Raw genomic sequence first — 13,222 nt, forward strand, 5'->3', positions numbered from 1 at the left:
TCTTTCAATGATGAAAGGTAATAAGGAGAACACTCCACCATGCAGTAAGATATCAGCTGCAAGCTTACCCCAATCCAAGCCCAGGTTTAAGATGTGAAGGGATAAGGCATCCTTCCGAGACAGCATTAGCTTAAAACTTATACTGTACAGTACAGTATTTTACCAAGACAAGTGCCAAACCTTCTCAAATGCAAGCAAAACCATTTTTAGAGAGATTGACACTTTTTCATTGTTTTCTTTTTTTCCCCCCCCATGTCCTTCCAGTAGGAGCATTTTTGCAGGTACCATATTTTTTTCCTTAATTTCTGTGTCAGATCTATAACACTCCTTCAGATTTCTTCTAAACTCCAGGGCTGATCTCTTACAATAATAAATTGTTCCATACCTATTCTTGATGTAGGAGTTAGTAGTTAAAGAGTATGCTTTCCTCAACTGCTAAGTCAGGAGTTTGCTTTCTTGCCATAGTCAAAGCAATTCTGTTTCAGCCTGAAAGAGTATCATCCTGGTTAACAAGCTGCCAAAGTTAAAGGTAGCTTGAATCAATCATTGTTCACTTACTGTAGATTTTGTCTGCTAAATATTTCCTGGAGCACTAATTCCCTCAAATTATCATCTGAAGAGTTTAATAGGAAGCCTTTCTATTATAGCCCCAAAAAAGGAAGTGATGTTTGCCCTACAAGTGACTTTTATATTAGTTTCAACAAGGAAATAAAAGGTGCACATCTGAGAGACTGTAGTGATACGAGACGGTAGAAAATTAACAAGAGAAGAATTCTTGGCTGGCTGATATCATAAAAAGAGAAGGATTCCTGGCTGGCTGATATCATATCAAATCACACTACAGATGAGTAAAAAATTCCTCCCTGCCCTGTGCTGAAGTTTTCTTTACAGGACAAATTGGTTTGTTTTTTGGAATTGAGTTTCCATCACGGACTTTTTGTGCTCACACTATTAGTTTTAATACTTTATATATTGTCAACAAAGAAATGCTCATGAAATTAATTTCATATTTGTAAAGAAAGCCTGAATTTTACTTTATGTATGTATGTCATTTGTTTTCATATTAAGTTGTTTAATGATATCATTAGAAAATAAATTATTATTGTACTACCCCTTTACTAGTTCTAAACTGAAGATTAAACTTGCATATGTAAGACATAGTGACACTGCATCAGCAGAGACTCTGTAACTGTGATCTCTGGACCACCTTGTGGTCCAAGTAGATTTGGCTTGTAACAATTTAGTGAGCAACAAATCTTCATATTCACTTAATACACTCCATTAAGAAACATTTATTGCTGAAAAAAGTATTTTTTAAAGACTAACTTCCTAAGAGGGGCAGAAAAAGTTAGAAGTACAATTATTTTTTTTCTTTTAGGAATATGATGAATAATTATGGAAAACAAGAAAACAAGAAAGCAAGAACAAAACAAAGTATTAAAAATGTCCCCAAATAATAATTGAAAGTTTTCACTGCTGCTTTTCAACAGATACTAAATACCTATCTATGTTTAAAAGCTTCATTTCAAATAACCTATGAAGAAAAATTGGTAAGTGGAAAAAAAAAAAAAATTGAAACAGTAGAAGGAAAGCAACTAGACGAATTAAATAGAGTAATTCTTCAGAGAATCAAATAATGGATTTAACAATTCAATAATTCAGACATAAATAATAATTATTTGGAATTTGAGGGTTATAAATTATGCAAACATAATAAGATTTCTCTAAATATATAAAGTAAATATTCTAATTTATTTGTATCTTCACAAGTAATCATGCTTACTGCAATGGCATTGGCAGTGTTATTAGCAGAATTATTTAACAGAATTTATTCCTTTGTAAAATGGTAGTAAACCAAATATGTTTAAAAAGTTAGTCAAAGAAGGTTGCTGCATGTTAAACATTAACATATTATGTGTAAATGACTAATTACAGACACTAAAGATTTTAACTTTCATCAGATATTTATGATTTATGCAGAAGATTAGATGCTATTGATAGAAAAATAAATTAAAAGGCAACAGGGTTCAGTAATGTGCTTACTCAATGCATTGGTAACACAAGGTTCTGCCTAGCCGCAAATACTTATAAGAGACTATCAACTTAAGAAGTTCTGTTATTTCCTGTACCAAGTTCATACCCGAGTGCCTGGTTCCTGTGAGTGCTCTTATAGCTTATCTGGTAAGTTTTACACAATGTTGCTCAATGACATATGCAAAGTGCTAAAGTAGATCTTAAGGGTCCTCTATACTAGGCACAACACGGAACATGAAGATCAGGGCTGGGGGAGGCGGGGGGGAAGTATTTCTGGCTTCCAACTTCTCACGCAAGAATCCACAGCAACCCAGAACCCTTACAAAATGTGCCCATGGACTTTTTTAGTCATTTTCCACTAGCATGAGACCTACAGAGGGAGCTGGGGGCAGTTCTCTGGGGAAATGTTCTCACACAAATGGAGTTTGTTCACATCCTCCAAATACTGTTACAGTACTGAAAGGGGAAAAGGGCAGAGAAATAATTTGCTCCTTCCTTAAACGCACTCAGGTGCCCAAGAACTTCCTTTCAAAACCAGTGTGATATGAATGTCTTATAGCTATCATAATTACTGCTAATTGTCAGTTATGGATCTTTTCCCAGCTTTATAGTTAGAGCTTCTGCCTGCTGCTACAGCAGTGTACAAATCTGAAACAAATGAGCAGTGTGGCTATTTCCTCCTATCTGTTGCATGAGCAAACAGACTGCCTGTATCTATAAGACAGTCAAATACACCAGGAGGGCTGCCTAGCTAACGAACCAATCCAGCCAGCGTCTGGCATGAAACAGGGCACAAACTGTGGAAAGAGGTACACGTCATCTCCTGGCAAGCTAGCTTATAGTCTGCTATCCAGCTATTGATCATGCTGTCAAAGGTATCAAATCAGCACTGCTGTGAAGGGATCTCTGCTACTGTGACAGAGACGTTTTCCTACCATGTCGTGCACCGAACTATTAGGCACCTAGCTTAGCTTTAACTTTTGGTCCAATGCATACCTATCATTGCTTTTCCCCCTTGCAACTTTTCTTCTTCCTCACATTTCAGACCTGAAAAATGGGCAACAGTTTACACTTGTTAATTAATCACTCAGGTCAGACACCAATCTGTGAACGGAAAATTAACCCGCAACATAAAATAAGGTTTGAAATCCATCATCTAAACACAAGCCTTGGACATTCCTGTTGTTGCTTTCTTGCAGGTTGCCGAAATAACTTAGAGTAAAACTGAGATAACTTTTCCAGGCAGTAAATCTAGTCTGTTCTGATAATGACATATTTCATATCTTCTTGATATTACAAGAAACTGTGAAAGTAATTCTGTTTAAGAAATTATCTGGACAGATATTATGACTGTTTTCTCTTTTTTAATTTCAAGCTCTACAAAGAAAATTCATGAAACTCCTAAAGTAGATTTGAAATATACACCTCAGTAATTCTAAACCCCAACCATCTATATTACAGTTACCTCATGCAGATAACAAACTTTAAAGAAATTTGGACAAGGCTCTCGTTCGGATAGATGTTATACAAGTCGTATAGCAATGTAACAGCAACCTATGTGTGAAAGGGAGAGGACGAGTCTGAAGATAATGAAGCTGATGATGCAAGGGCTGGTGGGCATAAATTTAAGATGACACCTACTGGGAATCTCTTTTCATGTAGCTCAACTCAAGACTTTCTTTTGGACCATTTATTCACTTGTGTGTCCTGCTCAAGAGCTCCTTTGCCCCTGGCCTTGGTCCTAGATTGAAGAAAACCTCGGTATTTACACATATTCCAGTCACTCCTCCAACTGACAAAGCCAGCGATCTTTGGTATGTTTTCCCTCACCTTTCCTGTGCAAAATGTGACTTCAGTCATGCTTCATTTATTAGAAGTTATAAGCATTATTTGCAAAGTCAGATTTTATTGCTCCCAGTTTTAAAAAAACAACTTCCAAAGCCAAGAGCTTTTATAAGGCCCTTCCAGGACTTCAGTGTTACTTCTTTGTCTTTCTGGGTGTTTTTTCCTGTCCAGGAGAGTTTTCTTTTTCTCTCAAACACATCAACAGATATCCCAGTACTTGCATTTAGAATCAAGTCCAAAAAACTCCTCAGCAAATAAAGAAGTTTTGTACTCGGCTTATACAACTTTGCCCTCAAGTTCAATGCAATAATTTAGACCACTTACTACACAGTCCTATAGGACCTGTCAGTCATCTAAATATACTCATTGCCTCTGTACTAGATAATGAGGTTGCCTACATACCTGCAGGTCACTGCACATAACCAAAACATTCTGGATGACATGTAGGTGTTTAATCTCCCATGGCACAGGGGTGTGGGTAGGGATGTGCTGAAACTGCGTCAAATGCCTGCTGGCATCCTGAAATCTGTGAGGACAAAGGGGTCTGGCAGTGCTTCAGACAGGTCTGGGGTGTTGGTGCTGTTCCCGAGTTCGGGGACTCGCCTGCTTCCTGCAAAGCATGCGCGGGAGCTTGACGAAGAAATACAGGCCTTTCAAACACCGTATGCCGTAACTGGAGAGATGAGTTCTCCTTTTAAGCTTTATAAGTTACTCTTTGGAGGTGTCTGGCTTCTTCTCCCTTGACTGTTTACAAAGATTAAGTTCCCAAGTCATAATCACTCCACCAAGCCAGATTCTTATTATTAACGGATCAAAACCCATAAATTAGTCACTTTGAGTAGAAATCCAGAATACAGACCTGTAATCTCAGCAGGCACTTCTTCTGTCTGTCTTCATTGCTTTTACTATTTTACCAGCATGAAGGGTAGCATTTTAAACAAGTTTAAAATTGAACATGTAGTAAAGATGTGCTTGCTGACAGCTACCATCACGCTCTAGTAGACTAATAAAGTCACAAATCTGGCCTGAATTGCCCTCCCTAACAGAAAAACAGCCGAAACCTATGCACATTTTTAAATGCATTTAAATATGAAGCCCATAATTAAGTGCAAGTGTTCACAAGATCAGAGTTTAAATGTGAACGCTTGGTGTTCATACTGATATATTTAAGCATAAACTTAGAATCTTAACTGTCATTCACTACTTTAAGTCCTTGAGAATTATTTGGCCTTTTAGAATTAGAGTTAATCTGTTTGCCCCAATGTACACTGCAGATGATCATTTAAGGCACAGGAGTGTTAAGTGCTGTGTTAACAGTTCAGTAGTTTTGATACTGATAGTGTGAGTATCATCCTTCTAAAAGAGCAAATTAGATAAGATTAGAACTTTAAAATGAGATTTAGATTACTGTGTATTGAATTAATTAAATTGCATTGCAATTTCTTGTTAAACCTTTGAACATTTCATACTAAATGAATATTTGTCAGACAAACTTGTGTCATCTCTGAGACAACAGTGTGTGCTGTGTAAGGGGATAGGGGGAAGCACTGGCTGCATGGGAGAGGTCACAGGTCTTCTGCACTATACTTCTCTGTGCACTGGGGAGGGCCCTGCACAGCGATGCAGCTGGCACGCTTTCTCGCACAGCCCTGCAACCAGGCAGACAGAAGGTCTGTGGTCTCTTAGATGTATCCTCTTTGGCAGCATTCAGGCTCCCAGTGGCGCAACCAACGCAGCCCTTCTCCTCCTGTTCTGCAGTTTATACAAATATATAAATGTTGCTTAATGTCATGGGGAAAAAAATTATTGCTAAAGATCGCTTTAGAGAAAATTTATTAGAACTGATTGGCTTTGAGACTCCCTGACAATCCTGGGTATTATAGCTAAATGTCTTTCCCTGACTCCATCACACACATACTTTCCTGCTCACTTGCAAACCAAATAAATCAGCATAATGCATTAAAATAATATATGAACCAGAAAACTTTACTTCCTGCTCCCAGGTGATATCTTTTCTTCCCCAGACTCTCCTTTCTATATCTTGTCCCTTGCTCTAAGAATCTAGTTCTTGCTGCCTAGTGCTGCAAGTTCAACAGTGAAATTAAAGCATCTCGTATCAGCTCAGTGGTTACAGCATTTTCAGGAGTAGAAGCAGCATACTTGAGCAGAAGGGGCCTAAAAACTCATATTTCACTTTCCAGGGATGTGCACTAACTTTTGGGTTTAAAAAAGTTACAATTCCAATGCTGGTTTTCTACATATTCTGAACTAAACTCTGATGCCTCCACCTTGTCTATGTTTGCTTGGTGAAGTGCCCACTCTGAGAATCCCTGAGGGCCAAATCTCCCCGAAGAATTTAACAGTTCAGGAGCCACATCTCTGAACTGTAGTGAAGTTTAGCTGTCATCTGAGTTTATAGTTCTAAGTATTAGGAGTTTCCCAGGTAAGCGATAAAAGAAAGCAGGTGCCCTGAATAGCTTTCCTGGTCTAACATTACACCTAAATTTGCGTTAAACATTAAAGTTAGGCCACCTGCATATTTCCCAGTTTAACTTGGATTAAACCATGAGCTCTACCTTATCCTATAAATCACATTTATCTGTTTTGTACTTAATGGTATTAGATTGGCATATAGAAGGAAACAGAAATTTTTGCCTTATCACTCACAAGTGGAAGAAAATGTCTTCTGACTTTCGAGATGTTTGGACATATGTAAATATACTTTCAGGCTTGATTATACTATGTCCCACAATTTACCACACCCTTGCTTTTTTTATTTGCATGTGTCATCCTGACACTATTTTAAATCTTTTCTTTACAAAATCTTTTTCAGACGTCTTATTATTTCTTTACTTTTATATATTAATAATTTAATAAATGCTCTTGCTGAGATTAAATTGTGTTTCTTTACATGTAAACAGAAAAAGCAGCATGTTTCTGAAGGCAAACAGTCTTTACACTGCCTTCACTAAGAAGGCAATATGCCACTGTGTCTTTCTGAACAAATAGCCTGGGTTACACTTTTCTTTAAAGATTTTGGTATTCCTATTAAGGCATATAGAAACAGACCTTGGTAATAAGAAACTTAATGCTTCTTCATTACAGGTATTTGTCACTACCCCGGCTGGACAGACCAGGAGTCATGTTGAGTTCGGAATTCCCTCAGGCTAAACTAAGGTGAAGCGACGCCAAACCATCAGTTGAACGTTTTATTCACGGCAGAAGCAAACTGAACTTGGAAGGCGTTAACAGTAGGTGGTGGGGTCTCTCACAACGGGAATTGGCATGGAACTACCTCAGTAAACCATGTAACATGTGGTAGCCATACACATCAATTCAGGGAAGAAAATAAGGAGAGCCCTCCCGTCGAGTCATGAGGCTCAGAGCAGCCCCCTTTGCTTTCTAGACTCCCTCTCAGAGAAGAGCCCAGGGGTGGCTGGATCCGCTCTTAGTCCCAGACTTGGTCTGCAGTTTATGTGTAAGGGGATGAGGTGTAGGGATTATGGAAAAAAATAAGAGACAGCGAGAGAAGAGAGAAAGATTTCACTGGTCCTGGGTCCAGCGTTGGTCCAGCCAACTGAGGGGTCCAGTTCCTGTAGGCACATGCATGTGGGACTTCAGTTTGTGTCTTTTTATCATCTCCTTGTTCTTCCTTTGGGAAGGCACTTGAACTCATTGAGCTAATTAGGTGTCGTGCGGTTCGTGCTTCCAGAACCTTTGGGAAATGGGTGGGTGGGTGAGCGGGCTTGGGGGTCGTTTGGGGTGTAACTTCTCCCTCCCTGCAGACACGGCCATTGTTTGATCTTTGGCCATACGTGGTGACCTGCCCCACTCCACATATCAGAACACAGAGCTATACGCACAGTAGACCCTCCTCATCCTGTTGCTGATGTCCTGTGCTGATCAGCTTTTCACCTGTAGTTCCTTGCTATGCAGAGTTCATTGTTATGCAGAGTTTGTCATTAGGCAGAAGTTGCCCCACCACGAAGTTTGGGACATTAACTCTTTCAGTCTCTCACAGTATAGCTCTCTTAAAATGTGCTCATTTCTTTAATTTTATTTTATTTTTTCCACTAGGGGAAAGTAAGCAGCTGATTGTGCATACCACAGTCAATTTCCAATGAGAAATTCATAATATATCCTATATTATAACCCTTGACAGCTATCCTTCACCTTGATTTCAGCTTTTACTTGTGCCAGTAAATGACTCACCCAGGATTTCCTAGAGGCACCAAATGGTTGTACTTCATTTTGAGTTCTTTGCAATAGATATGTTTCCTCCCCTTTCAAGCCCTAAATATGAGATAGGATGCACAAGTATATCTTGGCAGGTGATTTAACTAATCAGCTTCTGCAAAACTATATGACCAGCTTTGCAGTCAGTGGTGTATACCCAGTAACAAATAGCCTACAAGCTGCAATTTCTTTTATAGCACATTTGTGGTCAAAAATCTACAGTCCTGAATTAAGATATCTTATTTAATTTCCATCTAGCATTTAGTGTATGGGGACTCAGCAAGATCCTACTGAGGCAAACACTTATCTGCTTGGGTGTGTCAGTAGTGGACAGGCAAAGTGTAATCCTTAGAAACTTAAGTTTGATTTCATGTACATATAAAGAAATTTCCTTGCATAGGATGATTCACAAAGGAACTGCTGCTTAATAACCTGAGCATCCTGCCTAGATGTTTGCTGCAAGGCACAGTTAGGCCTCTTAGATTTTGCTGATGTACATGCCATGGTGCATTATATTCTTGGCTGAGCTGAGGCATACATCAAGCACATAATCACATTCCTATGACTGAAGAAGTTACCAAGTGTCTTTTAATCCACTAAATATACATATTCATTTACTCCAAGCTTGCAGTAAATGAGAGGAAACTTGGCTATGTTATTAGACTTGTCATTAGACAAGAATATACATCCACAGTCAATATCACTTCCCCCATTCAAAAGATGTACTGAAGAGCACCTACTTAGCATTCCTGGAAATGACCAGGAGAGTTGTGAGAGAGAAACAGCCAACACAATTAAGATTGCAGGTACAGACCATGAGTGAAAGAGCATCCAGAATGGAGGCAGGTGAAATGAACGGCCCCAACGCTGTTTATTTGTGAGGGTTTCACCAGCTGTATCCTAATGGTGTATCCTAATAGACGGATGTCGCGATCTTCTGACATGGCAACTAATCTCAGTTTGGGAGATCATTTAAAAAAAAGTATATTCTCTTTCCTAGATAGAGATAGGTGGGAAAAGAGGCTTAATGCAGCTTTTCATAAACATGTAAGTTGCAAAAATGTATTGCTTTGCAAACCCAGACAAGGATGATTTGCCTCTAGGTTCCAATGCAATAGATCTCCTATCTCTGAAGAGGAAGGACATATTACTGGTATGTCTACAATCACTATTTAACACTGAGAGCACTCCAGTCATTATACCTAGCACAGTTTCAGCATCTGCCCAGATGTGAATTGTGCTGATGTCTCTCAGTGCAGGCTGCCATTTTAATGCGACTTCCTTAGCAGGAAGTTTGGTCTGTGACCTATGTTTTGTGACAAAAGAAATGCTGCAGTAATCACCAGATGAATAGATGAGGGAATCAACAGATGAATTATGGAGTATTTCACTGGTGGTGTTTTAATATAAATGTTGTTTACTAGATTTCCTACACTTAGTTTCTTTACTGTGTTTTCACAGAATACCTTGTCAAGAACTTAAGTTGAAAAAGTAACCAAGAACCATTTTATTTCTTTCCTGGATCACCTGCGTACCATCCTTGTTTCTGCCTATTTTTTGTTTGATAGTTTCAGAACTTCATATTTACCCAAATACTGTACTGCTTTAAGCCAACTATTATACAATCTCACAGATACAGAAATAGAGACCCGTCTGAGCTTCCTTCTCCATCAACGTCTAGCAACATAATAAGTAACTGAGATGAGGAGACATATCACAAAATCATTGTATGCAACACAGTAATAGGTCCACAGCAGGACTAGGTGCCTAAGGAAGTTTCTTAGTGCCTATATCCCACATGGGTGAGTCAATGTCATTCAAATGTCCTTCTTCTTAAATTGCTTAAGCCTGGGTTAGACGTTCATTAGGATCAGATCATTGAATTATGAGATGGCTGGGCAGTAGAAATGACAAAGCTGTGCAATTTGGTGCAACAGAGGGAAGGCACACCCACCTCACACAGTATACTAAAAATGTCATTCATGAGTTATGCACTAAGCTCATCCCTTACAAAGGCAGGAAACTACTATGAAATTAACTTAAAACTTCAAAAAGGGGACAGCTTGATACCTGCATTATCTCTTCTCCCTGACACTTATACAAAACAAAATAAGAACTGCACTGTGCCATACCAAAAGGCTCGTCAAGCCCTATATTCTGCCCAGCAGTACCTACAGAAAGTTATATGAAAAGGACAAGCCCAGTACAACCTGACCATGTTCCTCACAATAGCGCCTATGGGCAGCAAGAGCCCTGAGAGTCACAGCAGGATTTGCTTGCATGGAATCTCCCAGGAGGTCTCCATACCAGACTGCAGCTTGTCCGCTGGAGGATGTTGAGGAGGATACATGAACCAACGAAACTGCAGCTAATGACAAGAGGAAGGGAAAATACTACTTAATATTACTAGCATTGCAGATGATGTGTTCTCACCCCAATGAACTGTTCCCCCTCTGAACATGAGTGAGCAGTATTTTCAGTAAAACATAGGACATTATAGGTTTGCTGTGGCTAGCTCACTCCACCGTTTTCAACATTGCATACATTTGCATACTGTATTTTTTTAATCTCCTCTAGATCATCTTACCAACTTCCAGGCTTTCTTCAGAACTTGTTCATGATGCTTTTGGTTGTTGTCTATAGGTATCATTGGGATGTAGATTCATTCACAGTTACTGAGATTCATTAGCTCAGAAAACAAAAGTAGACTTCTGTCTCTCCATGCTCTCCTCAATACAACATTGCAGCAAAGACTTTGAAATTCCCAGCCTGACAGATGAAGGGCTAGACCCAAGGATCTCTGAGGGATTCAGGGGAAAGGTGAAAGAAGACACTGACAACCTAACTAATGACTTTTTTGATACTTTGTTAGCAGCTCTCAGACTTTATGATGTGATGATGATCTTTTTCACCTCAGGTCAACAAAGAGACCCTAGTCAGCATGTCCTTGTGGGCATCTCTAATGCGATCTGATCCAATTCCTCATAGTAGGGCCAAAACAGCAAACTGAACTGAAACACTCACTGTTATACAACAGTAATCCCACAATTATCCCTGGATTTTTCCTAGGCTTTTCTCAAACACTTCACTTTGGCTGTATAGAGTTCACTAAATGTCCCCACTAAAAAATATAGACAGAGATGGCATAGTAAATCATACCATCTCAAATGACAGCCATGATGTCTCCCTGCATGAATGCTTTCCCCTGCAATCTGAGCTGGTTATGTACCTTATCTCAGTGTGACCTTGAAGCATATGATCTTCTTGCAGGCAGTTATGGTTCTGGTTTCAGGTGGGCTCTGACTATTGCTTTGGTTTTAGCTGAACATCACTGTCAGACTGTGCACTGAATAAGACTGTCATTTTGCTATAGGAAGGTATACACATACAAGCTTCACAGGAAGACTACGGTCTTGGAGCATAGAGGACAAGAGACAAAGGGGCAAGGTTGACTAGCAAGAAAAAAAAAGTAAATTCCATCTCAAGGGAAGTCTGATTAGAGCAGCAGTTCAACACTTAGTACTTTCATTGGCAGGAAGTCAGTTTTACTACTCTCCCGAGTTGTTTTTTGAAAAGGTTTGATGTGCTGGATTTTTTTTTACCTAAGCAAAGAGATTTACATCACACAGAAGCAGTGTTTCTAGCCTTATAGTGGTTGCACTAGAACCAGATATTCTAGAGCTGTTGCATTACACCAAAGTAAGCTTTTGAAAAGGTAAGTTTTCAAAGAAATAGAGACAAAAGGAAGAATACTATTGAGAGTGAGAAGTAACTAAAGTTCTCTGGCAACGCTGCAGAGTCATGCATAGATTTAAGCAGTCTTTTGAATCTGTGCATGACCAGCTGGACTCAAAACCAATCTCAAAAGTTATCTATTTTTTTTAATATAGCAGTATCTGAAGTTCTCCATTTCATTGTTAGTACAGTACTAAAAAAGAATGGAAGTGCCTCTGAGAGTGTGCAGGAAAAATACTGTACTCCTAAAAAAAGTGAAACTTTTGAAGGACATCATTGTCATCATATGCACCTCTCAAAGAACAGAATTTCTTTCATTTCTCTAAATTTGAGGAACGTTTGACTGACAGTCACTTAACAAGTCAGCGGTGTAATTATGGCATACTGACTGATTCCATTAGAAGAGATCAAATGGTGATTGGAATCAAAGATATGAAGCTACTGGAACGACAGCTACAAGATAGAAACCTAAATCACGAAAGCAGTAAGGACATGTCAAAAAGATGCTAGAAGAAAACTGAGATGCAGTTAGACTGGATAAACAGATTATCACAAGGGGAAATTGGAAAATGGAAAAACAAAATAAAGTGAGAAACATCACAGAATAACAAGAAGCTGTGATGGACAGAAAGTGTATTAGCTGTAGAAACATGCACAGATACAAACATCCAACAAGCATATATAGATGGCATGAACTTAATTTTACAATATTTTGCAATTTAACAAGCATATCAGTGCTCCATATTAAGAGAAAAAGTGTGCTAAAAATCTGAAAAAGACTTCTAGAGAGAGTCTAAATCTTCAAAAGCTGAAAGCAGGAACAGAGGGCTGACATCTTGCCCTACACATGGAAGGAACACTTCTGAATTATAAATTGGATAGTGATACTGAAGTGAATCTTCGATGGGAAACATAGCTGTGAGCTTTTGAGTGAGAAAACAAGACCACTGAAATCGCCATAAAAATTACCTTCAGGGAGAAAAATAGTTCTTCCTGAGGAATAAAATGATCCTATACTGAAAATCAAAAGTGAAAATGAAGCTGGTTACATTTGTTGTAATTGCTAAGCCTATAAATATGCTAAGCATTTACAAGCAGGTTAAATACAAAAGTCAAAGAGAGATCCTGAAGCTGTGATACACAATTACAAATTCAGTCTATACTTACAGATATTGGCTAAAACAATTTGATGTTGTATTATTATTCACATTTATTTGAGATTTGATTCTTGGAGAACCAAACATGAAAATCTTAATGTATGTTTGCAATATTGTTAAGGGGCATAGTGTAATATGTCATATGTGTACATTAAATCTGTATTTACAGGACATGGAACTCCAGAAGCTTTTATCTGGTGATGGTTCACAATTTA

This window comes from Accipiter gentilis, chromosome 3, assembly GCF_929443795.1.
Source record: "Accipiter gentilis chromosome 3, bAccGen1.1, whole genome shotgun sequence".
NCBI lineage: Eukaryota > Metazoa > Chordata > Aves > Accipitriformes > Accipitridae > Astur > Astur gentilis.